Here is a 12,511-nt window from a genome sequence, read left to right on the forward strand (position 1 = left end):
TCTCCAAGGTCTGTGAAAAGGGAAAAATAGCATTCTAAGTTATTTTCTCCTAAATCCTACAGTGACAGAAAACGAGTCAGTATCTTTAAACTGAATGGGGACAAATTAACATTTGTTAGAAGGAGGAAAGATTTTACAATTATAAAAGTGGCAGGAAACTGCAACCGTTTTTCCAGAGAAGTGGATTCCCCATCCCAGGAATTGTCCAAGAGCAGGAGCTTTGTGCAGCGTTGCCCATTGAAACCCTCTCATCTCCAGTGACAGAATTCCTGCATTGTGGGTTCTCTGATATGCTGGGTGCCCTCACAAGGCTTCTGGCCAGAACGTCTGCTGAGGGCAGCCAGGCTGCTGCTGGGGCAGTGACCTTACAGCCATCACCATGGCAGCCCTGTCCCCTGGGCCTGGCTCTGCCCTTTCCTCTGCCCCTGCCTTGGCTCTGCTGCCATGAAGAGTTTTGTCATTATTATCTTGTCACCAAGGTGCTGGGGCCAATGGCTTCCCAGTCAGGCTCCTGGGGCAGAAGTGGCTTTTCAGAGCCCAGCCAGGAATGAGCCCTGAGGCAGCAGCTCTGCAGTGGTGGCCACCAGGCCGGGCTGCCAAGGGAGGCTTCTGGCCATGGGCTGCAAGCAGCTGCTGCTGCCAAGGTGCCTTTGGTGCCTCAGGCTCTCCCTGGCACAGCTCCCAGCACGGCACTCTGCCCTTGTGCCCGAGCCCTTCCCTGTGCTGGGGCTGGCCTGGGGCTTTTCCTGCAGCAGGACCTGCCCTGCTGATAGCACAGGAAAGCAGTTCCTGCTGGAGCAGGAGGCTCTGCCTGCCATGGGCTCCAACAACTCCAACAAGGTCCTGTTTGCAAAGCCCCAAGTGGGAAATGAAGGAGGGGTGTCACACTGCTTTGGGGGTGAATAATGCTGAAACCAGCCTGACTCCTCCATCTCAAAGTTCAACATCCTCAGAGGGAGCTGAAGCTGTGGCAGAGCTGGAAAAATCCCCAGAGAAAGGAACAACCAAGTGACACCACTGAGAGCTTCTGCAGCGCTGCTGAGCTGGCCCAGCCTGGGCACATCTGACTGACAGGGCAGCACCTCAGACGAGAAAAGCCCTGTCACAAATTTTAATGGCAGCATCTCCTGACATTTCCCTTCTTGAGGGGTGTGGGGATTCCTCCCAGTGGTGGGGAAACCCTCAAGGTCACTGCTCCAGGCTGAGCCAAAGGGAATTGCCCATGGTCATTGGTCTAGGGGAGTGACATCAATCTCTGCTTAATTATGGGTTTTGCTTAATACAGTTGCTTTGAAATAATTTCCTAGTGCTCTGTATAATATATTTTACGTCTCTAACATCCTGGCATAAATATTTCTGATTAAGGCAATTTTGTCTAATCATTACCATAACAGAGAATACATATTTATATAAATATATCTGCCCATGACAGGAACCCTGTGAGTGTCTGGGACATCCTGGGTCTTTGGCAGCCTGGGAACACCAGGGATGTCATCATGGAGCGCCCGTGAGTGCCTGTGACAGATCGGTGCCTTTGCAGCACAAGGTCCCCTGGGATGTCACTATGGAATGGCTGAGACTGCCTCTGAGCACAGAGCTCTTTACCATCCCCAGAAAGCCCTGGGAGGTCTCCATGGGGCTCCTGTCTGTGCCTGTGATATTCCAGCTCTGGAACAGCCTGGTGACTCCTGGAAAGTCCCCATGGAACCCCTCCGAGGGCCTGTGACAAATCTGATCCTTAGTAGGCAACCATCAGAAGCCCCCTATTGCTATGGGCAGTTTCCGTGGCAACCATCACCAGCCCACTGTTGCTATGGTCAGTCCCTTGGCAGCTCCATGGAGACCCCATGCCGGGCTGGTTTCCATGGGCACCAGCTCAGGCCTGCAGCCAGAGCCCCTTGCCATGGCAACCATTGGCAGCCCCATCCCCAGGCTCATGGGATCCCAGAACCACAGAATTGGCTGAGCTGGGAGGGACCCATCAGGATCCTCCAGTCCAACTGCTGGCCCTGCACAGGACACCCCAACAATGCCAGCCTGGGCCTGGCAGCGCTGTCCAAACGCTGCTGCAGCTCAGAGAGCCCTGGAGCTGGGACCCTTCCCTGGGGAGCCTGGGCAGGGCCCCAGCAGCCTCTGGGCAAAAACCTTTTCCTGACATCCAACCTGAGCCTGCCCCGACTCAGCTGCAGCCGTTCCCTCTACTCCTGTCCCTGGGCACCAGAGGGAAGAGGTTCCCACAGCCCCAACCAGGGGCCCGCTCCCAAGGCTGTTGCCATGGCCACGAGGGCTGGGACCAGCTGGGATGCTCGGTTTCCTTGGGCCGGGGTGCAGGTATGGGATTCCCCAATTTTCTGCTCCTGCTAAAACCGCGCTGCCCTCACTGCCCTCCTGCCTCCCATGAAAAGCACAAAGGCAAAGATCCTGGGCTGGGATAAGAACAATTTATTAGGAACAGGAACAAGATAAGCGACAAACAGAACTGAAACAATATTGATAACAGTAGGGATAAATGAAACAATTTACTGGGAAAACTAAAACACAACTCACTGGGTATTACTGGCCACAATTTCCCCTGTTTGGAAAGGACACCCTTCTTCTCAGGGAGAGAGAGAGAGAGTGTCCCTTTTCTGCACCTGGAAATTCTCTTAGGTGGGAGTGAATGTAATGACACAGCCGTGGTAAGATCCTCATGTTTTTCAATGCCACATCATTACACTGATAGGGGCAGGGAAAGGGACTGGTGTCTTCCCAGCATGGATCATGGGGATCATGGATCACCAGGGCTCTTCCCAATGTGGGTTCTCCCATGGGGGATGAAGCTGGAGTGGTGGATGAAGCTGTTCCTGCATTTGTGGCATTTTCAGGGATCCCTTACTGGTGGCTCCGTTGGTGTCTGGTCAAGTGAGAGCTGGTGGTGAAGCTCTTCCCACACTGGGGACACTCATAGGGCCTCTCCCCTGTGTGGATGCGCCGGTGGATGATGAGGGTGAAGTTGTGCTTGAAGCCCTTTCCGCACTCAGGGCAGTGGAAGGGCCTCTCCTCAGTGTGAATTCGCTGGTGCTGGAGGAGAGTGGAGCTGGTCTGAAACCTCTTCCCACATGTGGCGCACTGGTAGGGCCTCTCCCCAGTGTGGATGCGCCGGTGCTTGATGAGGTTGGAGTTGTGCTTGAAGCCCTTCCCGCACGCAGGGCAGAGGAAGGGCCTCTCCTCAGTGTGAATCCACTGGTGCTGGAGGAGACTGGAGCTGGTCTGAAACCTCTTCTGACACTGGGGACACTCGTAGGGCTTCTCCCCAGTGTGGATGCGTTGGTGGGTCACAAGGTTGGATCTGTAGCTGAAGCCCTTCCCACACTCCCCACACTTGTAGGGCCATTCCCCAGTGTGGATCATCTGGTGGCTGATCAGGTGGGAGCTCCACCTAAAGCTCTTCCCACACTGCAAGCACTTGTGGGGCTTCTCTCCACCATGAAGCTTCTCATGGACCACCAGCTCTGAACTCTGGCTGAAGCTCTGCCCACCTATCTGGCTCAGGGTGGCTCTTTCTTCTTCAAAGCACCCTGGGCTGGGTTTGGAGCCCCTCCTCATGGGAGATATCTGAGGTTTTTCTTCCCTGTTGGATTCCTGTGCGTTAGAATCAAAGCGGCCTCTTTCACGAGGTTCTGCCATGCAGATTTTTCCTCCCTGGTCTCCATCCTCAGTTCCTTCCCTGGAGAAGGAAGGACAAGGACAGGATGGGTTTTGCCTCCATGCCAGAGGGAAGGGGAAGGAGATTCCCCCAGTGCATCCCCAGCAGGATGGTGTTGGCAGCAGGGTTGTCCTGCAGATAGGGGCTGTGCTGGGCTGGGAGATAGAGCAGGAGAGAGGGGGAAATAGGAACTGACTTCCTCCTCACCTATCTGGGTGTCCTGGGGATCCTTCCTCTTCCTCACAGCCTCCTTCTCCATCCAATCAAGGTTTGGGAATGGGAAATCCTGTTCTGGGAAGAAAACAAAGGGTGCGCACATTGTCTTTTGTACTGGTTTGAAGGCAAACCTGGGGAGGGTCTAAACTAGAATTACAATTTAAAAGAAAATGAAGATCAAGGCAATGATACAGAAACACTGCCTTAAACTGACAGAGTCAGACAAGTGTGACATTGTCCTCTGTATGCGTGGCATTCCCAGGGTGGGGGTTTTACAGCTGAGCCAGTCTGGGTAAGGGGGGTGGTGTTCACCCCCTGAGCAGGGATTACCCCACTGTTTCAGGTTGCCATGCAAGATGTAACCAAATGCATGTTTTCAATCCCCACCTTCAGCAACTCTTATAAACAGGTGGGGCAGTGTTCTTTATCTCTTCCATGACTCACCCCTGATAACGCCCTCCAGGGGAGATATCTCCTGTGAATGGGCCATTGAGTGTCACTGCAGGACTGATAAAATTCCATCCTCCCATTGTGGGATGCTCTGCCCAGGGGGAGGATCCAAGCATTCCTACCTGGATATAAGCTGACACTTTGCTACACCAGGAGCAGCTTACCTACTGGATTGCCAGAGGACAAGAACTCCCTAGCCACCACTGGACCTCCAGAGGAAGACCAGACCCTTCTACAGGATCACTGCTTCGACAGAATCACCTTCATCACTCCAACAGGACTGCACCACCATTTACTGGGACTGCTGCCACCACCCTGAACAACAGGGTGTCAGGTTATATCCTGACTCTGTCAGTTTAAGGCAGTGTTTCTGTATCATTGCCTTGATCCTTATTTTGTTATTGAATTGGAATTCTGGCTTAGACTCTTCCCCAGGTTTGCCTTTAAACCAGTACAAAGCTCATTGTGCTCAACCCTTGTTTTCCTCCCTTGTTTTAGGAATAGCCCATTCCTAAAACTTGGCCAGATGGCGGAAGACACCTCAAGGAAGATGAGGATGCCCCAGGACACCCAGGCAGGTGAGGGGGAAGTCAGTGCCCCTTTCCCCCTCTCTCCTGCTCCATCTCCCAGCCCAGAAAATCCCCTCGCTGCAGGACAACCCCACTGCCAATGCCATCCTGCCGGGGATGCACTGTGGGGATCTCCTTCCCCTTCCCTCTGGCACGGAGGGAAATCCCATCCTGTGCTTGTCCTTCCTCTACCAGAGAAGGAGCTGAGGATCAAGATCAGGGACGATGAATCCCCACAGCAGAACCACATGGAAGAGGCCGATTTGAGTGGCTCCATGGGAAAAGAATCCAACGGGGAGGAAAAGCCCTGGAGATCCCCTATGAGGAGGAGGGGCTCCAAACCCAACCCAGGGTGCTTTGAGGAGGAAAGACCCACCCTGAGCCAGGAAGGTGAACAGAGCTTCAGCCAGAACTCGGAGCTGGTTCATGATGGGCAGAACATGGGCAGCTTCATGATGGGCAGAAGCCCCACAAGTACTTGGAGTGTGGGAAGAGCTTCAGGCAGAGAGCACCCTGATCAGCCAGAGGATCCACGCTGGGGAATGGCCCTATGAGTGTGGGGAATGTGGGAAGGGCTTCAGCTCCAGCTCTGCCCTTGTCATACACCAACGCATCCCCACTGGGGAGAGGCCCTACGAGTGTCCCCAGTGTCAGAAGAGGTTTCAGAGCAGCTCCAGTCTCCTCCGGCATAAGCGGATTCACACGGATGAGAGGCCCTTGCGCTGCCCTGAGTGCGGGAAGGGCTTCAAGCACAACTCCAACCTCATCAGGCACTGGCGCATCCCCACTGGGGAGAGGCCCTACGAGTGTCCCCAGAGTGGGAAAAGCTTCACCCAGATCTCTGTCTTAACCAGACACCAACGGAGGCACCTGTAAGGGAAGCTCTGCCAATGCCCCAATGCAGGAGGACTTTTGTGCACTGCCCCAACTTCATCCATAGTTGGAGGATCCGTGTTGGGAAGAGCCCTGGTGATCCATTTTTCCTTCTGATCCATGCTAGGAAGACACCTGTCCCTTTTCCTGCCTCTGCCAATGACATGATGTGGGATGGAAGAGCATGAGGGTCTGGCAATGACTGTGTCATTACATTCCCTCCCACCTCAGGACATTGCCAGGGACAGGAAAGGGACTCTCTCTCTCTCTCTCTCTGTCCCTGAGGAGAAGGGTGTGCTTTCCAGGCTGGAGGAAATACGCGGCCAGGCAGACCCAGTAAGTTGTGTTTTAGTTTTCCCTGTAAACAGTTTTATTTATACACTCTATTATCAATATTGTTTCTGTTCCATTCGTTCCTTATCTCATTGTTGTTCCCAATAAATTATTCTTATCCCATGCTGGGATCTTTGCCTTTTGTGCTTTCCATGGGAGACGGGAGGGCAGCGAGGGCAGCGCGGTTTTAGCGGGGGCAGGAAATTGGGGAATCCCATTCCTGAACTCCGGCCCGTGGAAACCGAGCATCCCAGCTGGTCCCAGCCCTGGTGGCCATGGCAACAGCCTTGGGAGCGGGTCCCTGGTTGGGGCTGTGGGAACCTCTTCCCTCTGGTGCCCAGGGACAGGAGTGGGGGGAACGGCTGCAGCTGAGTCGGGGCAGGCTCAGGTTGGATGTCAGGAAAAGGTTTTTGCCCAGAGGCTGCTGGGGCCCTGCCCAGGCTCCCCAGGGAAGGGTCCCAGCTCCAGGGATCTCTGAGCTGCAGCAGCGTTTGGACAGCGCTGCCAGGCCCAGGCTGGCATTGTTGGGGTGTCCTGTGCAGGGCCAGCAGTTGGACTGGAGGATCCTGATGGGTCCCGCCCAGCTCAGCCAATTCTGTGGTTCTGGGATCCCATGAGCCTGGGGATGGGGCTGCCAATGGTTGCCATGGCAAGGGGCTCTGGCTGCAGGCCTGAGCTGGTGTCCATGGCAACCAGCCCTGGCATGGGGTCTCCATGGAGCTGCCAAGGGACTGACCATAGCAACAGTGGGCTGGTGATGGTTGCCACGGAAACTGCCCATATCAATAGGGGGCTTCTGATGGTTGCCTGCTAAGGATCAGATTTGTCACAGGCCCTCGGAGGGGTTCCATGGGGACTTTCCAGGAGTCACCAGGCTGTTCCAGAGCTGGAATATCACAGGCACAGACAGGAGCCCCATGGAGACCTCCCAGGGCTTTCTGGGGATGGTAAAGAGCCCTGTGCTCAGAGGCAGTCTCAGCCATTCCATGGTGACATCCCAGGGGACCTTGTGCTGCAAAGGCACCGATCTGTCACAGGCACTCACGGGGGCTCCATGGTGACATCCCAGGAGTCCCCAGGCTGCCAAAGGGCCTGGATGTCCCAGACACTCACAGGGGTTCCTGTCATGGGCACAGTGGGAGCTTCAGGCAAAAGCTTTATTTCTTTTTTGGAGAAACTCCTGCCACGACGTGAGGTGGAAAAATGACACTCAACAGCCACCATGGTTTCTCAAACTTGTGCAGGGCCCCTAGACTTCTAAAATTCCTTCTAAGTGAGAAGACTGGGAGTGGCTGCATCCAATCCCAGCCCCAGTCTTTCTCAAAGGTGTAAAAGATTGGACATTGGAATTGGACTTTAACGCTATTTGTCCCACAGGATTAAGCATAGAATAGCAGATAAATTTATATAAATACAGTTCTGATTTTTTTCTGATCATGATTAGACAGAATGGTTTATTTACACCACAGAGTAAATGAAAAAAATGAGTTATTGCTGTAGTCTTAGGTGGTCTGGACAAAACTTTCCCCGAGAGTGTCTTGTGGCAATGGGGCAATGGGTAGGAACCACGAGAGCACCAGCACACTGTGGTAGATAGGGAAAGGCGCTCCGGAAGATCTCGCGATGTCACGGAAAGGCAGGACCCCCTGTTCCTCTAAGATAAGAGATTACCCTAGGGGTGTGGCCCCACTAACAGTAGTGCTAGTAACTTTCCATTCCTTACCCAGTACTTTTCCATTCCTTACTAACCATAGATAAGAAGGACAAACCCCCTTTTGACGTAGAGAACCCCTTAGACTATAAAACCCCACGAGAAGAAGTAATAAACGCCTTTAGACCGTCCACCATATTGGTGTCTGCGTGTGTCATTGGCCCGAGTGACCTTTGAGAGTGGGTCGCCGTGCTGATCCTCAGAACCAGGTCGCCTGCCTTGATCCAGAAGGCAACATTTGGTGCCAAAACTCGGGAACCGATCTGCGCCCAGGGAACGGGAATTTCTCCTGGAAAGAGGACAGCAGCTGTGGCAGCAGGCCTGACCACAGCGGGAGGGACGCCTCCAGACCAGCGTGGACCATGGAAGCCATAGCGAAGGTCGTAACAGAAATGCATGCACAATGGGGTATAGAATGTAAACTTAGAGATTTAACTCTCGCATTGCTGAGACTGATTAAGCTTGGGGCTATTGAAAGCCCTGTGGACGTCCTACATTCAGACGTGTGGGATAATTGTACAAAAGCTCTGGCGGAGGACACTATGTCCTCGGGCTCAGGGAAAGCCTTAAAATCGTGGGGCAGAGTTGTCCAGGCTCTGCAAAAATCTCGACAAGAGCAAGAAAACTGGATAGCCGTGCGAACTTGTTTATTAGCCATGCCGCAGTTGGGCATGGGCGTGGCGACACAAACCGCAGAGGTGCTTGACCCGGGCGGGCGCGCGGAGGCGCGAATGCCGGATCCCCCTCAGCGAACGGACTCACCATCGGAGGGGGGGGACACATGCGGGCGTTCTGGCGGGGGCTCGCGGAGGAGGCGTGGAACGCAGCCGGATTGTCGGACCCCATAGGGATCGATAAAAACGCCCCCCCACCATATGCGTTTGAAAATGGTGCCAGACCGCATGGTCAGGGCGGAAAGGAGGAGGCGGGGGGCGGAAACGCAGTCAGCCTGCTTAACAACGCATGCGCGGGTGAGCGGGGAGACAGGGCGGCCCCCGCGGAGGCGCGTAAGACCAATCAGAGCGCTTTATTCAAATTAAGTCCTTATAGGGCAAGGACCTCCCCCAGCAGGATGCAGGGGGACCCCGGGGGGGGAACGGCCCGACCCCTGCAGGAAGGGGCGGGGTCGGAGCCCGAGGAAAAGGCAGAGCAGCCTGGAAGCGTCTAGTTACTCAACTTCCGGCTCGGACTCGGACTTGAGCTCTGAGCCCGAGATAGGATCGGAGGATTCCTGTCGACGGAAGGAGACCCAGACATCAATTTGATCATCACAGGCCCAATTTTATTGATCAGTACGGCGGGTTAAATACAGTTAATAATGAGCTTCATACATATTGCAAAAGTTGAGCTCAGGATTGGTCAGTTACACATCAGCACCTACGCCTACTTCTGCATTCCTATGGTTCTACTTTTGATACTTTTCACATATTCTCAGGATATATTCAGGACTAATCTCTACTCCCTCTCCTCATGTTGCAGCAAGGTCACTGCTGACCTTTCCTTTCAGCTTGCTGACTGCTGACTTTCTTCCTTCAGCTTAACCAGCGGCATTATGTCAGTATGGCCTTTCTCAGCTAACCAACTATTAATAAATCTCTCCACATTTCCCCCGTTTTCTTCTTGAGCAAAGAGATTAGTTTGCCATGTTTTTGCTATATTACGGCTGACCATGTTTTGAATACAGTTAAAGATACAAGGCAGGCCTATAGCATAGATCACAAGGTTCCTCAGCCACGGTCCAAGTCCTAAGCCTTTAAGCCATTCGTCAATTCCTAAACCATCTTCTTCCTTAAGTTTGTGAAGTCCCTGTTGCAATTCTTTTATCTTAGTGTGAATGGACACCGAATGATCAGACAGATTCATGCAACACATTCCTTCCAACTCTTCACATCCATGCCCTTGTGCTAAGAGTAAAAAATCTACAGCAGCTCTATTTTGCAAAACAGCATGGTTAACACTCTGCACATCTGCAGTTAGCATGTCTAGAATTTGTGATGTCTTGTTCAGCTCATCCCTTGCCCAGCATCCTAATTGTTTTGCTAAATTCATGGCTTTATTGGCAGATCCTCCTGGCAAGATAGTTGAAACTACCATTTGTTTGAATGTGCCCCAAAACCGTGGATCTCCTTTCTGGCTGCAGTCTAAGTCAGGTATGCTACGTTTTTTTCTGTTTGAATTTTGACTCAGCTGCATTAGCAAGGATACATTAGGGTGAAACAATGACAATTTTCCAAAAAAACAGGGTCCACCCTGTGGTTTAGCTGGTATACCATTCCACGCCCTGTCTCCACAAATCAAAAATATTCCTGTGGGTAATTTCATTGGTGCCGTGATATTAGTGCCGTTACATTGACTGTAATGCTGTGGAGAGAATTCACTCACATTCAGGGATGAATCTAGGGTGGCCCATGTTTCTTTAGGTTGGTTTAACTTCTGAGCACCCAAAAATTTGAAGCTAAACCATCCGCCAGCTGTAGTGTTAGACATACTGGCGTTTGCACTTCCAAAAAGATCTAATTACTCAGGAGGAGAATGCAAAGAGGTGTTAAGTGATTGGATTAGTAAGCATTGACGATAGCCATCACTCTGACCTGCAGTATACCCTTGTTGCGCTGGCAATGTGATGTTTGACATGTTAGACGTACATAAGGTTTGATTGTTTATCAAACTGCAAAATTCTCCAGGAGACCACACCGGAAGTCCCACCAGGCATGTTCGAAATGGGTTAGTTACTCCTCCAAGACTATAACAAAGTGATGATTGGTTAGTTTGATTAGCAAGTGTCACCCATAAATTTTCCCTTGGTTGACTAAAGTGTGTTATTCCTACTGCTTCACTTGCTACAGCATTGAGCAGTATAACAAGAACAAACCTCATTTTTCTTTCTGCTTGCTTTGCTTCTCTTTTCCTTCCTTCTGCTTGCTTTGTTTTTCCTTTCTTCGCTGTCTTTTCCCTGGTTTGCTAGATTGTCTATTGTAAGGCTGAGTCAATTTTTGAATGTACTGATCTAATTCTAAATCAGCATCCTTGCTCACAAGTATAGCATGAGATAAGTTTGAAGGCAAATCAGCTTTACAGCGAGCTGCTATGATGCGTGAGGCTTTATTAATTTCAAATATTCTAAGTGTTTCCTGCAACTTCCTCCTAAGATATGCTATAACCACTTGTTCTGCACTCTCAAAAAGCTGTAATCCTGTCCGTCCTGGCAGGCCAGTACTTTGTTCAAGAGCTCTAACCCAGATAAAATTTCGAATCCACTTCCAGAACAAGGTGCACACCATAAATAGTCTATTGACCTCTGTCAATACCAATAAATCTGATTACAATCTGCACAATGCAAAGCTACCCATGCATAGCACTTATCATTGTCCCTTTTTGCAAACATAACAAGGAAGTGAATATAAGTAAGGACCAGTATAAAAGTCTGTTTCTTCAATCCAATACAACCAATTCAATGGTGGTGATCGCAAAGCCTCTTCAGCTTTTTTACTATATGAGACTAATAGTTCAAGCTCTTTCTTTAATACAAGGTGTATCTTATTTCGTAACCGTAGTTCTTGTTCGTTATCTTCCTCAACAACTATATCTTCCCGAGGGTCCCATAACTGTAAAATTGTTCTAATCATAGAAAATTAATTAGCAATCACTGATATCCTTACTCAAATGAGATCGTTCCCTTTTTGCCTTCTTTTTCTTATCTGTCTTCAATCTTGCTGCTCCTGATTTTACTGGTCCTCCCACTTGCAAACTCAATTTTTGCAACTTGTCAATGCAGCAATCTAATGCTCTATCAGGATTCCCTTTGAAGGGTCCTACAATTGAATGCTGTGTTAAAGGCACTAATTTCCTACACCATATAGAAACTATACATGATTTACTTTGAACCTTAATTCTATTCACAATACATTGTACCTCCCATCGATAATAAGCAAGAATTTTCTGTTCAGGAGACTCATAAAGATTTAAAGCTATATATGTGTTTTGCCCTGTTTGTCTCCTTAATTCATCTTGCCAACTTTTACCCCTCGTGTGCTCGTGTTCACAAGCATGACACCACAAATCCCACAATAATGATTGTTCTATCCAAAAAGTTCTTTCACAACCCCCACAACATAGAGCTATCCAGGCAGCACAATGTGGATTGTGACAGTCAAGGCAATGTAGTTTCGCTGGATTTGTTAAGCGAAAAGTTGATAATGAGTCAATAAAACAAATCAACTCCTGGGCTGTCCAATAGTGATGTGTCAGTGCTCTGTCCACCGCTTCCGAGTACCCCTTCAATTGTAACAGTAGTGGTTGTAGGACTAGAAGCAGTTTCTTCCCCAGTCGCTCCCTGTCCTCCTCCGTGAGGCGATCCACCAGAGGCTGCATCAAAAACAGGTTTAGTCCACTTAGCAGGCACCCACAAAGGCCCTGTAGGTGAGGAAACACAAAGATACCCCCAACCCCAATATAATACTATTGCAGGTTTTTCCCATAATCCTGTACTCGGGTTCTTATACTTAACCCAGACCTCTGTTTCCTTAGTATTTTCCTGACCTGACCTTGGATGATGTTTCATTGCAGGAGGGGTATCATCTTCCCCAAAAATGCATAAATGGTTAATCACATACAAAACCTTAGCCAAACATTCTTGTGTTTGATGATGGAAATAGAGGCCAATGTTGTGGCCAC

General features: G+C 50.6%; 1 pseudogene; it reads right to left on the minus strand.

Moving 5' to 3' along the window:
* Window positions 1–2,871: 2,871 nt before the first annotated feature.
* Window positions 2,872–12,511, minus strand: part of LOC132085897 (zinc finger protein 850-like) — a 997,265-nt pseudogene continuing 987,625 nt past the window's right edge.

This window comes from Ammospiza nelsoni, chromosome 33 (assembly GCF_027579445.1).
Source record: "Ammospiza nelsoni isolate bAmmNel1 chromosome 33, bAmmNel1.pri, whole genome shotgun sequence".
Taxonomy (NCBI): domain Eukaryota; kingdom Metazoa; phylum Chordata; class Aves; order Passeriformes; family Passerellidae; genus Ammospiza; species Ammospiza nelsoni.